Source organism: Atractosteus spatula, chromosome 15 (genome assembly GCF_055471065.1).
Source record: "Atractosteus spatula isolate fAtrSpa1 chromosome 15, fAtrSpa1.hap1, whole genome shotgun sequence".
Taxonomy (NCBI): domain Eukaryota; kingdom Metazoa; phylum Chordata; class Actinopteri; order Semionotiformes; family Lepisosteidae; genus Atractosteus; species Atractosteus spatula.
The window spans coordinates 12,809,012-12,827,747 of record NC_142720.1 but is presented as its reverse complement, the minus strand read 5'-3'; the positions used below and the strand labels follow the sequence as shown (position 1 = coordinate 12,827,747).

Below are 18,736 nucleotides of genomic sequence, written 5' to 3'. Positions count from 1 at the left end.
TGTGACATCATTTCAAGGTCAGTGTGACCTTATGCCTTTTTTCTGCAGCATGTGTTTGCACAACCAAAAAATCTGGTGTCCTTTGATGTTACTTTGAATATCTTATTTGCTTCACACATTGTTAATGAAAGCCCCCCTTTCATCCTGCACACTAGTTTTCCAGTACTTTTATGGAAGCTATAAAAACACTCTTCTTTCACTGACATCACTGAAACAACTACAGCATTGAGCTAAAAGAACTTGTGGGAGCCACAGAATTTTAGACAATGCATCACCGCTGTAATGCTTCAAATTTGACACTTGAATTAGGCCAAGATAATAAGTGACCACGGTAATGTTTCAGCTTATAAAAATTAACTTCTAATGTACTGTAAGAGACTCGAGTTTTGATGCCAGTAGGTAGTGATACTGTAGTACTTCTGCAAGTATCCCTGCAAAAAATACATTTCTGACAGAAGCAAATAAGTCTTTTCAAGTTCTCTTTGTATACCATCCCAAGTCTGGCAAGATTTCACCTCCACCACAGTTAAAAGCAATATGATATGGCAGTGGTTACATTTTTAATGTTGTGCAACACAAGACTCTAGATACAGTTGGGGGTTTAGATTTGAAGACACAGAGCTGTGAATCGTGGCTTTAAAGGGAAACTGCAGTCCCAGTTTCTCAGACCAGTTATTAAATCTCAGTAATAAAATAAATTCATTGACAGTACAGAAAAATTTTACAAATTCCTAATTAAGCACAAAATCGTGAACTTTGTGAAAGTACTTTAAGTTGCAAACTCCTGGAGCAAGAGTTCCCACAAACTGTGACATGATGCAGCCCTTCCTGGTCACTAGTCACTGTAATGACTAATGTAATGTGATGTACAAGTGAATACGGCCAGGTGGTTCAGCAAACATTTCACCACAGAAAGTTTCCAATGCGATCTGCATGCAGAGTAAGTAAGTAACAAGTAAGTCCCATTTCTTGAAGTGAAGAACAATATTTCTATGGGATTAAAGGAGATGCTTTACCTCACCAGACATTGTGTTGCCTCATTCTGAATCGCAGAATATGGGGCAGCACATACCTGGGACTTTTGTCTATTTTGTGATGTAAATTGGAGGTTTTTACAAGTTACTGCGTACATTTGTTTAATTGTGGTTTGAAATGCACTCTTTAATGCTGATTCCTTCTATCCCCAAAATATAAAAATAACATTGCTGTTCCCCTTTAAACGTGACTCTCCCCAGTTGGTTCTGTAAAACAGGTGAAAGTGAATTGTTTTATTCCAGCACAGGGAAAATGGGGCTGCTGGCCCTAACGTCACATTTGGATTACCAGGCTTAAAAAGGAAACGGGACAACGCAGTCAGGCTACTCTTTGTGTTTGTTCACTCTGACTATTCCCCACGTGTATAATTCCAGTGAAGCACATCTTTGGCAGGGAGATCATAGAATAGATTTTTGAGACTATAAAAATGTAAGGATATTAACTTGCTGGCAGGGAGCGAAGTTAGCAATTTTCGAACATCCTTTGTTTCTGCTGATATGGTGTTAACTGCAGCACACCTCTAAATCAACAGATGTCCTTTTATTAAAACCAAGCTTATTTCCATTCCCAGATGACAGAGATAACGCATGATATATTCACTAAACTCCCAGGATCCATCGCTCATTTCATGCAAGATAAAAAATGTTACTCTTGGGTTTTGTTTAGTACTGTCTGACTTGTTTTCCTCATTGAGGACTGTTTGAATACCAGGTTCAGAATACAGAAAAAAAAACATATCACAATTCAAATGATTTGTTTTTCTTATGTTTTAATTAACACTATTGAAACCAGAGCATCTCAAATGCAGTACTCAAAGCTTATTACAACAACGTGATGCACGCCAGCGTCATCAGTTGCTGCCTGGCTACATCCAGACTAATTGATAAAGGAAAGAAGATGAAACCGTTTTAAAAGTATAACCCCCTTGTAGCTTCCTCCTTATTTCACGAGAAAAAAATGAAATCTTGAGCTGCCGAAAGTTAATACTAGCTTTCACTCACCGCAAAAGTCTAACCTTGAAAACAGATGGTTCTGTTGTCTCAGCCTATGTTGGAACTTGCCCCCTGGTTCCTGTATCAAAGTTTAATTTCACTAAAGCAAAACTAGTGGTGTCTTTCAACTGGCTACACGGAAACCTTTAAGACAGGGCTTAGTGATCCCATCCGGTTGAAAAATAGAGTTTTTAAGTCTCAGGAATGTGTGGAGCTCTGAGGGGGCAGTAAAACACATCAGATCTGTTGGTATTTCCTGTGAAACATTATAGGCACAGAAGAAACCTGGGAAAACGGTCAACCCTCTTGTCTATTCTGATCTTCATTCTCTAAGGAGCTTAAAATAACCTTTCTACAAATGAACAATATGATTTACAACTGTTAAAAATTTTGGCCGCATTTTACTGCTGAGACTCCCAGGTTGTGGTGAAGATCTGCCTGTAGTTACATCAAGCTACATCACAAGCTACATCACTTGGAATGCCACCCTAGTCATAGCGATGAAGCAACTCGTTCTTGTCTGTGGTTCGGGATTTACTATAGAGCTCAGCAAGCATGGCCACAGCACCAGGATCTCTGTAATCTTGTCTCTGGCTTCAACCTAAATAGGCAGACATATTTTAAGAGATATGATTTCTGTTAGCCATTGTAGCTGTAACATTGTAATGCACTGTAGCTTCAGACAGGATATAGAGGAATCACCCTTCAAAGCACTGCAACTACATGGGAAGGTGTTATAATAAAGTAAAGCTCTGTTTACAAGTCTTTTTTGTTTATCTGGGCAAATACAAAATGTGGAATGTCCTAACCTAGGTGATTATTTGATGCTAAGAATGTTCTGTCTTGCTTATCTTGTGATAGTATTGAACGTCTTACAAATCTTCTTAAAACAGCATTGTTGCTTCAGGTTTTCTCTGATTTATACTGCAATGGAAAAAGAGTAGCACCACACCATTGCTAAGGCCCTGATACTGGAGACGAACCATGCTGAATACCGTATGTGGATCCCTGCAAAAGGTGCTTTGCAGATGTACTGTAGTCCCAGGAGAGGCTGACTGAGGATCTGTGAACATTCAGCTACCTTGTATAAAGTACAAAGGGACACTGTGGAGTAGGTTTTTGCAGCTTTATCACCTTGTTATCCTTATATTGTCAGACTCTAAGCAAGGCTGGCCTTTGTCTTTCAGAGGAGAGTTCCATTCCGTGAGGAAGGCTGATTTCAGTCCCGTGAGAATTCAGTGATGCTGGAAGTCCTTGGAGAAGGTTACATCACCATAAGTGTTGCATGTGATATGACACCTCTTACACAAGACACCACTGTTTTGCTTGTTTTCTTCCACAATGTCTGGTTTTGCGCACATTCACTGATTAGGTTTGTAGGAAGAGCGCGCGTTCCTCCTAGCAGACACACTGTATAAGGAATAGTAACAGCTGATCTTCTCCAGCGGATGTCAGATCAAGCCCTTATTGTGGGGGAGTTTCTAATCAGACATCAGGCGTTGGTGTCAAACTGAGGAGCACTTATTAAACCAAACAAAACAAAATGAAGACATATTTGACATTTAAGTTGGTCTTCACAGAACTCTTTTTTTTTTCTGTTTTCTCCAAATATGTACAGCAGCCAAGAGCACTGGTTATCATAACTGTCAGTGCTACTTTCCACACAAATTCCACAGCACTGGTAGGGTACCATTGGCAAAGCAGAAGAATTAGATTAACCACTGAGACCTACTGTATCTCACCTCTGTATGGATCCTACATTTGTTTAGGAAAAAAAGTCTAAGGCACGTCAGAAAAGCTTGTTGATGTGCAGATCAGGTCAAGTTTATCTGAAAGGGCCACCAACATGATTGTTTTAAGTTTCTGTTTGAAAGCTTTCAGCAGTGCCAAGAATGAGACTAGAAGACTTTACTATTTTCTGAAGGGTGTAAATTGTTCTATTTCTGTGTTCTCACTCTCTGGCATTTTGCAATTACACTCGACTTGCAATTTGCGTGCTCTTCACTTACACGGTCAGCTCCAGAAAAAATGACAAAAATGCCTATGAGAGCTAGGTACAGTTGTCTTATTTACCGTTTTCATACTTATATTTAGTATCTAATGAATTACTATAAGAGGTTAGTCGTGGGTTTTTATATGACTATACATCAATTTGACTTAAATAGACTTTACTCAAAATCCCTACCCCCTGTGTAAGTTGTGAGTCGATGTATTTTAAACTTAGAAAAGTAGGTCGAATTTCCTCTTCTCTCACTCTGAGAACTTCGGTATAAATGAATGAACGTTCAGGAGGAATGACAACAACCAAGTTCATTCAGACTCGGCTGTCAGTAATTAGCAAGTACTCCTGGTACTCCTGGTAGTCAATAATTTCCATTTTTCTGAACTTGCCATTCTCACAGTGGTGAGGATACTGCAGTGGGGGTCTGACTTACTCTTGTCTGAGTCTAGCTGTACTTAACAAGATCTGGTGTGAACACGTGACCCCAACTCAGGCCTCGATGACTTAGTAAAGTGTAGAAAAAATAATCTATTGTGCCAATAGTGCATCCATTGAAGTCAATTTCATATTAATACCAAATAAATGCCTAATTTGAGGTTGATTGAAAGGTGCTTAATTAAAAGTGGAGCATTTTCATCAACAAAATACCAAATGACTAAAATCTCTTTGAAAGCAGTCTTGGAGAGGTAAATCAATGATTCTTCTTCTCTCAGGAGTTACTGTTGCAAATCAGTGTGGTATGTACAAGATGCCTGATGAGTGAGAAGATTAGAAGAAGTAATCCAGAGTGTGGCATCATGCCAGATAATTAGAGATGGATTACCAACGTCTGCCATTACAAGGTTATTATAGCGTAGGAGTGGAACCCCTGCCAAACGTTTTACAGAATAAAATTTTAGAAGATGACATAGAGGTAAATTATGCCTGCAGGAGAGCGTCCTCAGGAGATCTGCACTGATTACTATTCAAATACCAGCCATTTAGAAGCTTTGTTTTTTCATGCAAGGTATGAGACCTAGATTGACATTTCCATGTGAGAAAGAAACAAAACATGGTGCTCTTTTTTACCTTGTGCTTCCAAACCACTTAAAGCAGGGTGTTATTCATGTGAAATGCTCTTTATGAGCCTCTTTTCCTGCCGCTGAAAATCATAATATGCTTGGGTGGGTCATAATGAAAAAAGTTAGGTTACTGACATATCTCTTTGTTTCTTTACTTCTTCAAAAGAGAAACTTCATTTCAGCAGGGATGGTTAAATGGAGCCAGAGGTTTGTGAGTGAGTCGCAGACTGAGAACATGGCATCATGCCAGGGATGAGATGTTCTGGCAGTGTTCAAGTAATCTCTCCGACTCGAATGCTGTCAGAAGACGCTGGGCAGGTTCTGTGATTTATGATGTGTGAGCTGCAGTGACTGGCTTGTTAGGAGCTGAAAGATAACACATACATCCATTGGCAAAGAAACGAGCAACTGCCACTTTGTTTGAAAAAATCTTAGCATTTCTTAGGATTAAAAGACAATTGAATTTAAATCTGCCAAATGTGAAACTCTATAAGAAAAATCGGGTTATATATGTTTTGTTTCTCCAAAAAGTTGATTCTAACAAAACATGCAATGTAATGTGCACACTATTCATTTACTGTATATATTTGAATTTTACTCATTTGTAATTCTTTAACTTCCTTTTGTGACTGATCAATTCAAGAGGCAGTAGGAGAAGCAGGATGCTCTCGTGTTGAAGGCAAAATCAGGAACTTTGTAAAAAAGGAGGACAGTGAGCTCCTTGTTCATTAAAACACTTCAAAATAAAAAAAATCAGAAAAATCAAGACAGAAATTATTCCAAAGCATGCAAATGTTTTTAAAACTGAAATTGTTCTTATTAAGTGCAGAAAACACAAATTTAAGGGGGCATACAAATATACAGTACACATTCCATGCAGAAGTGCATGAAAGAGCAGTAGACTGGTTGAAAACATGTTAAAAACTGAATATTCTATTGTAAATTGCACTGTTATTCTTAGTGAAGAGACATAATGTAGTGCTCGCTTCTCTTCTCAGGTTAGGAAGAGGACAATCGATAATAGGGACGCTCGGGGTTTACAGTTGTCATGCTAAATGATCCTTCCACATTAAGTTGTCCCTCTCCCACTGCTAACATCAGTATTCACTGAGTTCCAGAGGGAAAGTGACCATAATCAACTCTTCAATGTCAAAGAACGAAATTGAACTTGTTTACACTTGAGACACTGCAGCCCAGTTTTTAATTGCATCCCAGCTAAAAGACAGCAATGACAGCATCAGTGATCCTTTTCTACCTACCTGGACACTGGAAGACACAGAGAGCAGAGCTTCATCAGAAAGGCCTTGGAACGAGCAGCCATTTGGCCTATCGTACATATTTAGTTTTATTCCTCTGTGTTTCCCTCTGTGGTTTATTTCCCTTGTGTAGTCCCATAGCCAGTATTGTCTGTAAGAAGTGCTAACCACTAAGCCACCCAGGACATAGTTAAATACTACTGTATGCTTCAGATGGCTGATCAAATCTTGATCAGAGCAAAACAATTGACTCTTGTGCTAATACTGGTAATGAAACAGAAATTACATTCTTTAAAGATCTAGATAATACCAGTCAGTCGTTTATCAGACTGTAGAAGGACTATAGAAGGAGCGCATGCTGTAACTGCACACTGATCCATACAGGTTGCAACTCACTACAGTTAAAACATTTGGGGTTGCAGAGATCAGTAGGAGAGAAAATGGATGTGTTTGACCAGTTTTCTAGGCTATGGATTTGTAATCAATGAGAAAAAAAGAGTCTGAAAGAGCACGACTGTTTTTGTAAATTGCCTTGAGGACAGTCAGCCTGGATGAATATAAAATGAGGATCTCGCTGCCTTGTTCTTGTGAGAGTAGAGCACCAATAATTCAAAGTAATAAGAAAAAGTGCTCATTTATAATATAAAGCAAGAGCAGCTTGAGAGTTCTATAGCCTGTAGGAATGTTGGGCAGAGTGTCTTGAATAAATCATACTGGGATGAAGTCAGATTCACATGTGGAAGTGCTGTACTGAAGGGACTACGGTTTGCTGATGTGTTGTTATTACACCTGTAAGTAATGAGAAGGTAACTTAACCGGACTTGAAACATAGAGATAGACATTACAGACAACACGGCCCTTTTTCACTTACAGTATGGATCTCCCAGCCCCTTGTCCTTATGTTTTTAAGTCAATACAGAGGCAACGCCAAAATAAATACTTCGAAAAGACCTACAGGACGCTTCCCTGCGTGGCAAAAAAAAAAGATTCACAATCAATTCAGTACCACTTTGGCCTTTTTTTCCAAGACATTCTTTGTTTTCTGAACTGAACAATGGACATTGAAAATCTGTAGAGTGGTTCTCTTTGGTCAGCAGTTTACAATGATTTCCATAAATATGTCTTAATATTCCTAGCAGATATGCTTGTGAACAGAAAAATCCTTTCTTCTAGCCCACAGCTCCCCAGAGGAGAGAGAGCCTCTCTTCAGGTTTTATGGCAATATACAATTGCCATAGCATATACATATATGCGAAATTATCTTGCAGTCTGAAATAAAATTTATATTTATTGAAACACATACATTTTATACAACAGAATTATCACATTCTTTCATTCTAGTCTTTTTAATTAGTTTTTGACAGTAGACATTTACTCAATATGCAGAAAAGCCCTTTAAAATCTCACAGTCCACTTTTGGTAGAAGTGGATGAATCCAGTTGTCTAAAACAATAATGTAAGTCTGGTTTTGTCACTCAGGACCAACAGTTTACATGTTATCAAAACAGCTGAAATAATACTGATATTAGGAAAAAGAACAGTTTGGCATACAGTACATCAGATGGATTTATCATCAGCTAGTCACGTCCCTATTCAGACACTTTGGGTCCTGACACTAGACGCATGTGTTTTTTGAAGCTTTAACACAAACACCTGTCATGGTTTGTGTCATTAACCATGCATCCATTCATTGAATCTCTCTATTGCTTCCAGAGGCCATGGCCACCCAGAGTCTAGTCACAGAGCACCAGGCGAGACTCCATCTATGATGAGATGCCAGGCTATCACAGGGCACGTGCACAAGCACTGTATCAGCCATCTCTGAAAGGTGGAAGGGAAACAGAGCAGCAGGGTGAAATCTGGAGATAACATGCAAGCTCCACACAGAAGGTATCTCAGTTCAGAATAGAACCCAGGATCCATGAGCTGTGAAGCATCAGTCCTAACCACCATGGCCCCGTGTAGCACTGTCTGTCCTGTGCTGTCAATCCTCTCACGGGCCCTGTGCCATGGAGGTTTGGCAGCGTGAGTGATTTAAAACAAAGCTGCACATGAAGGAAAATAAAAACTTTGTCGGAGCATGGCTCCATTTAAGCTGCGCACATCTTCTAAACCCCAGACGTTTAGGATGTTTAGCTCCAGTGTTACAGTTTTCCTCTGACACTCTGCGGTGCTCACTCTGGCAGGAGGTCGCGAGACTGCCTCACACTGAGCCTCATCTACGAACGCAGAGAGCATAACGTGTTTCCATGACAGAACAGCTTCCTCCACGTAAGGCTTCATTCTTTCCATGAGATAGGAACAGAATGCTCTTTGCTCTTTTGTTTCTATGCACTGAAACGTATTTGATTATAACAAATGCGATTCCAGTGCTTATATTTAAACATTAAATATTTTTCACTGTATAATAGTTAGGTCATGTTTTGCAATTGAGAATTCCATCTGAAAAACATTTAGTATTTTGATCAACTTTACAAAAGTGAGCTGCATTACACAACTTAATACTGTTTCCTTTTAGAAACCAGTTTCGTGCAAAGGAGAATTAATCTTTAATCAATGAGATGTGCGCATCTCCTGGCATCTTCGTTTGCAAATCTTCTGAAGGGGACTAGAATCACCCTCCATGGCTCCAACTGTATTTGTTTCTCTTACCTGCTAGCTGCCTCTGGGTGTAGAATAGCTTCTGCCTCTAATTCACTGCGGTTCCATCACTCACCTGCAGTGGCAGGCCGAGGGGGAAGTCTAGCACAGAGAGTGACATCACTACACCCTCAGAACAAAAGCCTCAGCCCTAACATCAGCACTTAATCTTGCCACTCCTTAATTTTGCCCTTGACAAAGCACATCTCCCAATGCAGTTTTTCACCAGTTAGTGAAAAGTACTATATAAAAATGGCAATTTGGCTGAACGTTAACTGGTATTAATCCAATAAGGACGCAATAAAATGTAACTGGAGTAGCACTAAAAAGGATTATTCCAAGTATTTAGAATCACTGTTCCTGCCGTGAGCTTGTGATCTCAGATTATTATTATTATTATTATTATTATTATTATTATTATTATTATTATCATTCATCCTTCCTGTTCTGGGATGGGGTAACAGTTCTCCTCCCCAACTTAGTTCGTCCCAGCCTCCACACTGCACATATACATTACTGACAGGTCGGCTGTTATTCATGTACTGTATTCACCCTGTTTTTATTCTGCTCTCCCATCAATTACTTCTATTTGCTTTCTTGATGGGGGACATGGCTGTTAACAGTAAGTGTCTGTTGTACAGTCATCTCACTGTCAATGATTGTAAGTGAACTGGCTTTTTATTATCAGTCGCATCTCAGAATGACAGGATTTCACTTGTACAAGGACACCAGAATGCATAAAGAATGGGATTTCCGTGAAGCCGATTTTAAATCTCAGGGATTTGAACGAACAATATTTGATTTCATTTTGACGCTGCTCCCTGACTCCCCTAGGAATCTGAACTGTGGGCTGGGAGCTTTGATGAATGAGCTTTTCACAGTAAGAATTTTACCTCCTCATTAAAGCCCACATACTTTGTGTTCACAAGCTGGTGCAGCAGATTTGTGTCTTGTTTTTCAAAAAAGAAAACAAAATTTACTGTGGACATAACAAACTGTCAGAAGAACTCACAGAATATTAACATCAAAATTGTTTCATCTGATTCTCCTAAAACTCTTTCAAAAGGTGATAATTATCCTGTCTTTTAAATAATGATCACTGATTCTTTTTACAGTACATTCAAAATTTTACATATCTAGTACACAGAAAAACTTTGTGAAGCCCAATGGCAGGCTCATATTCTGAAATATTTTAGCTCTCTTGGACTACTAAGAGAATGTTCCTTGGACATATAAGTGACGAATTGGACTTTTTGGCCACAATAAGAAACGTTTTGTGTGTTGAAAACCAAACACTGTCTTCCAACAGAAGTACCCCATACACACTGATTAGATTACAGGGCATTCTCTGATATCAGCATCTTCAAGTATTAGTAAAGTCCATTAATTGTGTGGTACTGTACATTATTCCATTAAAACATGAAATCTTCATCACATGACCCAGTTATATTAATCTTTCCATGAATTATTACAAAAATATCTAAAAAATGGGTCCAACTTCACTATACCTTCCAACAGTTATAAATAAAGAATCAACTAACCGTAGACCAGCATCTCATCAGTTTTGGACAAGTATATACCATATATAGAACACGAACTAATGTACCTGGTTATATCCTCCTGGTTACAGTACCAATTTATTTCACACCTCATACACCTCATCTACAATAACAGAAAAGGCAGGACTAGTCAGTGTGGCTAGCCATCAACCAGCACTGATAACTTCAGTACTACACTTCTACAACACAATAAATTAGAAAGGCTACAAAGTAAACAAGCCATGCACATTATTTTCCTTTCACTGAGAAGCACTCCAAGCCTCCAAACAATACAAGATTCAGACTTGGTAATCTCACCTCATCTTTCATCTGGATATTGGAGCCTGATTCTGTTTGTCCCAAATAGTAATTCTATAAAAAGAAAATCTGACATTGTCATAAACCTTCAGCTGAGGGCTCAAAGGCATATATATCAATCTCCATAAAACAGCCCACATTTACGAACAGGCATTGAAAACATAGACAGGAAGGGCCTTGTGTGTTTGTTCTGCCCAATTAAGCAACAATACTCTAGTTCTGGACCTGATGTTTAGGGAGACAGTCTTTATCGTTATAGAGTTATTAAGTTGTGTCTGATTACTGTACAACACTTCATCTGCATGTCTGGAACACATTAACACTTGATGTTCAAGATGTGTTTCCACTTACAGGGTCAGAGAAGTACAGTATCTCCTAAGCAAAACCTGATGCTAATGGAAATGATCCAACTGCTCTGACTTTGAAGAGTCTATTGGCTTGGTGTGGCATAAACAACATTAGCACAAATAGTCGTCAACATAAGACTAAACTAACAGCTTTTACTGTATTGAGAGTACTTCTGTGATTTCACATCAATAGTCAAGGTTGACCTTGTACTGTATATTTTGTTTGTTTTCCTGAAGCAAGCAAGAATTAGCCACATCCAAGCTTCCAGAACTGTGAAGCTGTTATAAAACCGCAACATATGTGAACAGCAGAGATTTTTAACAAGCTTTCTTTATAGCGACCTCCTTGAATTGTTAAAGAACATTTGAAAAGTGTGAGCTGTGAATCAATTAACTAGAACTCATTTAGGCATGCCATACTTTGTTTTTTACAAAGCTTTCATATTTTTAGGGGTGGTATTTAAAAGAAATTGCTTCCTGAATCTTCCACACTGCTCCTACAGTCTGAAAGTTGGATACAGCCCACCTCGTTACAAAACAGCATGCTTTTATTCATTAACCCACGGTAATCCCCATGGTACACGCAGTTAATCCATAAGAGCCTTGAAGTACAGTACCTGTCATTTTTATGAACTGCAAGTTCCAACCTACATTGAAAACAGCAGAATGCTGGATAATGATTGGAACTATCATTTTTGTATAAATTGTTTTTCATCCCCAATGTTGATATGCAACCTAGATAACTGTGCTATCTGGCAAATATTCCTCTAATATTGTGCTTATATTATTATTAGTCCTCTGAGAGGCACTGTAGAGACATGGGACACTTTGGTATGGAGTAGGTTTCCTAACCTACACTATAGTTCTTATAAAATATGTATTAAGAAATCAAGGAACAGTACAGTACTTAAATAAATTAAAGCCAGGCTGAAATTCAGTTCAAAAAAGATGACTTTAACATACAGTATGTATAAGGATTAATAGTAAAAACAATGTATTATATTCCACTATCACTTTTAATAATACAAAATGGAGTCTTGGTTTGGTAAAGACTCTCCTGAGTGTGTAATGTATTTTCTCAGGTCAACATTAATAATAAATCTTCTATGTAAAACATATTACTTTGCATGTATGATTTTACTAAAGCTTATGACTTTTATCATTTGCCAGTAATAGCTTTTAAAATGGTTGTACTGCATTGCTGACGCAATGTTCTATTGATTTACAAGGCCCTGTGCTATAAACAGTTATTGAAAGAATGCCATTTTAAATGCGTTCTAATGCATTTGTATAAGTCATCATTGTTCCAACCAGCAAGCCGATAATAGATTATCGGTTACAGGGCCACCAGGGAAAAAAATGAACACTAGAAACCTGACATTGTATGCAGAGCGCACTGCCATCTTTGTCGACTGAATGCTAAACTTCAAAAGGGGTAAATCTAAGATCTACAACTATGTTTTTCTTTTTCGTGCTGTAAATATCAAGTGAAGCTGTAAATCGACAATGTTTTAGAGTTCTGGTTTTGTGCCCACAGGAGTGTCACTGTAATTAGGTTGATAGGATGAGTACACACTGCAAACAGGTATTAATATCCACAGCTGAGTAGATCTAATTTTCTGTCATACCTCACTAAAATCTCTAGTGCCTCCATACTGTATTTACATAAATATTAAGCAGCTTTAAAAACCTCCCAGTACAGTTCCAAGAGATATTTCAAACAAACCCTGCCAGATCTAAAACTAACCAAGCAAGTGGCATCACAAGCTGTAAAGATGCTAATCTGGAAATAAAAAAACGTTTTCACATTACTGAGTTAAACAATCAGGAAGAATTTAGATGGATGGAGTAAGGGAGACAAAGTCAGTAAGATCATGTTGAGTGAATCTAAACCCCAGCAGTGTGGCAGGGCTGCTCTCTTCTATGTCTGGAGTGCCCAGAGAATGCTAATGCTTTGTTGTGCTCCCAGAGTCCATCAGGTACTTGGCCTGTAACAGGGCTCAACTCAGACTCTACAAACAGGTGGTTGGGGGCAAGAAAGGAGGTAAAGAAGTTGGAGGACATGCTGAGAAATGGCATGACTACGCATAGCACAGCACAATTTTAACTAGTCTGAGCTAAACTATCTACAAAAATCTAAAATACTTCTGAGCTCCATGGCTGTCTCTGTTTCATGCCTGCCGACACTGTCTCCCCTCAAGCCTGTCACAAATCACAACAGAAAGACGACCCGCCACAACACCTAGGAATGAAGAACAAAAAATAAAACACAAAGCATTCCTTGTCAAATACTTTTTCACGCTGGCTTTTTGTTGAATGAAAAATAGCCTGCTGGAGATAACAAATGCAAGTAGGATCATGTCTGGGTAAAACAACTATGTAGCAAAGAATCAAAACATTTTGTGAATTGATTATAAAGTTTAACTAGTGTGGCACCAAGAATCGAATACATGTGCTAATCTCAATAGTCCCCACCAAAAGTGCAAAGCTGAGCCTCCATGTGGTTTCATTTTATTTTTTGGATCCATTTATATACTGAATAGCATAACGGCATGATGAATATTGACACTTTCTTCCGAAGCGCTTTACAGGCAGAATGATTAATAATCACAGATTGTCCCCCAATATGTAAAGAATCCTGTTATGCCCTGTAGGGAAACTGGTGATAATGGTTATACATTCCCTCAGCAGGACAAATTTGTTCATTTGTGATTCAGGCATTTTAATAATTAAAACAACATTTTTCAAAATGACTGGAATCATTTCCGATTTCTTGCTTTCCTGCTGTTTATTACATTACTTTCGTTATAAGCCTACAAATGGATAAGATGGACATTTTCACAGAAGGTGCAGAAGAAGACATGGTTGCCATTTGCTTCATTTTAATGGTCTGTTAATAAACACATTTTGTCATTTTGATTGGACCAAGCTGCAGAAACAGAAGAAATCTGATAAGTCATTCTTTAATGCCTTACCTGTGAAAAAGTATTTTCACTATTGTTTCAAAAAAGCGATTACATTAATTGGGTCAGTGTTGCAGCAGTATTTCAAGTACCAACACACTGTCGTTTTAGTGTTAAAGGGAAGAGTAGATAATATTGAACTCCGTCCTGTCAGCAAACCATTAATACAGAAGGCTCCTGATGGCTTCAAGCAGCAAATAAAAAACTAATTAATCCAATACATAACGCCATTAGCAGGAGAAAAACCTCACTTTTTACAGTTATGCGTGTTAGACTACCCTGTCACACAGTCTTTAATACTTTCAATCAGCTCTTTTCAGGTGAATGCATTCCTTCAGAAAGAGGCAGGAGATGTGATTTTTGATTGTGTTCACTGGTCATTTCCAGGTGACAGTAAGCAGTGAAGCTCCTTGATGCACATCATGTGTATGAAACAGTACCTACCTTTTGAAATTTCAGTATGTCCTTTACGCATGATCTGCAAACACAACTTGTTACATCTGGCTTTTGCTGTAGACCCTTTCTCTGTCTTAACCATACAGCATTCATAATCAAGGCCGTACCTAGCAATATTTTTATCACTTACTCATTCTGACAGTTCTAAGTATTTTTCATGCACCCGACATCAGCTCTTTTCATCCCTTCAGTCACTTTTGGTCCTGTGTTTGGAGGTTGAGGATGTTGGTGCAGGCTGAATAACTAAAGGTGGGTCTTTCAATCCATCTGTTGAATAAATGTGTAAAATAGAATACTAGGTATGTATTTACATGCAAGATTGATTGACTTTGTGTCAACAGTCTTATTAGCCTGTGAAGTGATAGCCGGTGCTGTTGGATACAGACATTCATTCCTGGAGGGATTTTGTTTGCCTGATTTATGTGACAAAGCACCATCACCATTAGCTACGCTCCCTAATACTTTGAGTCACACCAGGAAATGGACATTATCCTCATTAGAGCCCAGCCCAAGGGGGATAGCAAGCGAGCATTCTGATGAGCCCCAGCTAGAAGCAGGGACATGATATTCAGAAGTATAAATTTAAAGGAAGGAAAAATAAAACCTCCTTACATCTTTTTCTCAGGGGTATGTTTTCTGAGACCAGGCAGCTGCTTTTGATCTCAGGATGTCTCAGAAGCTAAGGTTCTTCACGCATTTTTATTACTCTCCATTAAACAATGATCCACTATGCTTTTGACTAAACCTGTTTCCTTTTTATGTATGCAGTTAGTGTGTCTGTCCCCAGATTAATTACATTGCTGCATTAATTTTGTGACACATACAAGAAAATGGACTGTGCCTCTGTCTGATGTGTGATCAGAAGGCTCAATCTGATATTTGTGGTGTTCTGTTTTTGTACCCCAACGTGAAATCCGGAAATAACAACTCCCATTTTATCAGCCTCAGCTTTGCTCAAGAATGTTGACTGATGGCCTTGTTCAGATAATTGTGTCAGTCAAGCTGTCCCCTTTTGCCTGACCAGCCTGAAATCAGAGATACTATAGAGAGCTGGAAGATACAACTGTTTCCAATAGAAACAGAATATCATCTCAACTCCAAAAATGAATGTACCCCAGTAAAATTAGATTTCATTTTTTATATGAGCCAAAAGCAATAACTGCAGTTAATGAATCATGAAAGAATAAAAAAGGCACACATATACCATATTTATACTGCCTATATATATGTAGGTGGATATAAAACTATTAATAGACAAAAAAAGCTGCAGATAGATTCAACAGAAAAACAAACAAAACAAAAAACAAACAGAAAGGAGAGAATTTAGAAAACATTGAAATAAAGAAGGGAGTCTGGAAATGAAAATAAAAGCCAGCAACATTTTATATTGCACAGCCAGGTTGTGCTTAAAAATGAAATACAGCTTTGTTTCCCTTGTGGGGTTCTCAGAGGACAGCTGCAGAAAAAGAGAGAAATTCTAGGCCATGGTAGAATGTGCAATAGCAGAGTCAGATCTGTATGAACGTCGGAGTTGACAGAGCAGCCAATACGATAATAATAATGATTTAGGAAGACACATGGCAGACCATGATTCGTAGCCTAGTATTTCTGACAGATCATAACAGTATCCCATGCTGAACATGGCAGAACTAAACAATGTCTGAAAAATTCACAAGGCCCCTAGTTAACTCAGATCAATAATGCATTTGTTCACAACTTGGATTATATACAAAAGGTTCATTATCAAATATTATATAAGCAGTAAAATTAACTATTTTTCTCCAGCAGTATACCCAATTACAGGTATGTACAGTAGACGGAGGTGGCATTCAGTCCTGATGCTTCGCAGCTCTTGGGTTCCTTGTTTGACTTCAATGTGTCATTTGCATGATCTTCACATTTTTTGTGTGTGCCTTCGGCGATACTCGGATTTCATTCCACCTTCCAGTAGCACGCCAGCTAGGCTCACTGGTGTCTCTAAACCAGCCCTTTGTGAGGTGTGGTGTGTGCCCTGAAATGGACTGATGGCCCATCCTGAATGCAGTTCTGGAATAGGCTCTGGTTTGCTGCAAGCCTTACCAGCAATAAGCTACTAATAATGTATCGTTAATCAGTTATAAAAACTGAAGCACAGACAACTAAGATTTCTTTTTGTAGCATATTCTGGAGGCAGCTTTGAAATTATGCTTAGTAGTATCTTGGTAGCTATGCCAGAAGTCCTATGACAGAAGGCATTTTGTTCTCTGGTTTGTCTTTTGCAGCAGATTTAAAATCAGCACTTTTGATTGACTTCCTCAGTGCCTTTGAGGATTTTGAATACTCGAATGAGGTCCCCTTGTACACTTCACTCTTTAAAGACCAGGTCCAGAACAGCAATATCATTTTTGTAAGGTGGTGACTAAAACAGTAGACAATATTCTGAGGTCTGAACACTTTATTGCGCCATTTCAATACACTCCATTATTTTCAAACCTGCACATTTAACTATACAGTATATCCAAGCCTTCTGCTTGAGGGTTTCGTGCTCGGCTTCCCCACATTGTCTACAAGGTGAAAATGAGGTGTCACTAGTTCGCCAGTATATTTTTAATTTAGCCAATTCAACTCTTTACAGCTTTACAGCTTCCAAATCTAAAAAGACGCTTTATGCCTTAAAGATTTTTTTTTCTTTCTATAAATTTAAAGCTAAATAATATAGTTAAAAAGGAATAGGCAGCACAGCGTTAGCTCTGCACCGACGCATGACACCGATAAACCAGAACACCGTTAGGACATGAAACCTTTCTGACGCATTATCACTGGTTTCTCCAAAAGCACCAGAGCTCCTGTATCGGGTCCTTAGTGTTCTTTAGATTATTATTCGCAAGCGTTTATAAAGAAGAAAACAATGCAATTTACTTTACCGCTATTAGGTTCAACCGCATACTGCATGTTTTCGTACCGCACAGGGTGGTTATGATGTGCCCTTTTACTGTATTATTCATCTCCATATACCATAGATATTGAATTTATGGACATCTTTCCATTAATGATCTAATTTGATTATGCACTCTTAGCGAAATTCATATGAGCAAATTTGGTGTCTTATTCTTTATTACTAACCTTATAGTTGTCGACCTGAGTTAACTAGCTACTGTACCTTTCTGCAGTTCGGTCCTAATCATATTTTAACGTCATCCTCGGTCTTTCTGTATTAATTTTTACTAAACAAAGATACCTTTAACAATACTATGTACAGACTAGTCGATATTAGTCTGAAGGAAATAGTTTTGGGATTACATGTCATTTTTGCCCAAAAACGCATGACTAAGGAAATGCAGAATGGTTTTCGGATTAATCATACACCCTTAGTTCATACACCCACCCCAAATTTCACACGCTGGAGATCTGTTCCAACTAGTAGCACTCCCTAAGGACACAAAAAAACTACTATTGATCTCCACAGTAGCTCGGTTGACTCCTTTGCATCTAGAAGAAACTTGAAACCTCGGCAACCATTTTGATTGACATTCACAGGGACCATAGAGAAACAACAAGTACATAAACAATTTGATGTCGGCAGTGGACCTTGACCAATTACATTCTGAGTCATGAGCTTTGTATACGCAAATACTGGGATGTAAAGGAAGATCCTTGGATGTAACCTAACACAATGCTGTCCGTGGGCGTGTCTTATGACAGAGACTGACTTCGCCAAAGACCAATAGGAAAGCAATCCGGTAACGAAAGTGTGCAGAAGCCATTCCAGTAGCAGATAGGAATAAACACCTGGGAGACTCTGCGCTCCAGGAACCAATAGAAAACGTCAGGGGGCGTTTCCTCAAATCTTATTAATGTTTGAGTGAATGTAGGGAGAAAATGATGCAGGGTTGATTGTTGAGTTTGTTAGTCTGGAGCTTGTTGGAATTTATAGACTCGTCTTGGAATCTGTGTTGTTGACGTTTTTATACCTTTTCCGGCGCCGTTGTGTCACCCCATGCTTAGGCTTTTTAATCGCTAAACTGTTTTAACAGCTTTATCGCAGGGCTCGCTTTTTTAATTGAAATGGCTGATACTGCAGAAGTACTAAGGAACATTATGTAGTAGCGGGGCTGGGATTAGATTTTTGGAGAAGGTAAGTAAGCGTTT

At 38.6% G+C, this 18,736-nt stretch overlaps 1 protein-coding gene across 3 annotated transcripts in view; it reads left to right on the top strand.

Moving 5' to 3' along the window:
* The first annotated feature begins 18,446 nt into the window (after nucleotides 1–18,446).
* ehbp1 (EH domain binding protein 1) overlaps nucleotides 18,447–18,736 on the top strand; it is a 134,418-nt gene continuing 134,128 nt past the window's right edge. For 2 of the 3 annotated variants that reach the window (XM_088933852.1, XM_088933857.1), the window contains exon 1: nucleotides 18,447–18,722. The gene's annotated coding sequence lies outside the window, so the exon portion shown is untranslated. The remainder of the gene's footprint in view (nucleotides 18,723–18,736) is intronic. The other variant, XM_088933853.1, reaches the window with a different exon arrangement.